Source organism: Octopus bimaculoides, chromosome 27 (genome assembly GCF_001194135.2).
Source record: "Octopus bimaculoides isolate UCB-OBI-ISO-001 chromosome 27, ASM119413v2, whole genome shotgun sequence".
Classification (NCBI taxonomy): domain Eukaryota; kingdom Metazoa; phylum Mollusca; class Cephalopoda; order Octopoda; family Octopodidae; genus Octopus; species Octopus bimaculoides.
The window spans coordinates 21,087,849-21,088,139 of record NC_069007.1 but is presented as its reverse complement, the minus strand read 5'-3'; the positions used below and the strand labels follow the sequence as shown (position 1 = coordinate 21,088,139).

Below are 291 nucleotides of genomic sequence, written 5' to 3'. Positions count from 1 at the left end.
GTGCACCCACCCCCACTACTAACTTGGTCGCCCAGATAGCGGAAGCTATCTGAAATTGACTCAATGTCTCTCCAATGCTATTACTGTGGTGGTAAAAAATGGTTAAATGAACCACCTGCACCAGGCTCCAATCTGATTTGGCTGTAGAAACTCTGCCAAATCAGATTGGAGCCTGGTGTAGCCATCTGGTTTCACCAGTCCTCAGTCAAATCATCCAACCCATGCCAGCATGGAAAGCGGACGTTAAACGATGATGATGAGGAGGAGGGAAATTGCGCTACCTTTCTTTCC

At 47.8% G+C, this 291-nt stretch overlaps 2 protein-coding genes across 2 annotated transcripts in view; one reads left to right on the top strand and one right to left on the bottom strand.

Moving 5' to 3' along the window:
- LOC106883324 (zinc finger protein 271) overlaps positions 1-291 on the bottom strand; it is a 27,932-nt gene that overhangs the window by 10,135 nt on the left and 17,506 nt on the right. The window lies entirely within an intron of this gene.
- The window catches only part of LOC106883326 (zinc finger protein 271), a 21,179-nt gene that overhangs the window by 4,977 nt on the left and 15,911 nt on the right, over positions 1-291 (top strand). The gene's annotated exons all lie outside the window — the stretch shown is intronic.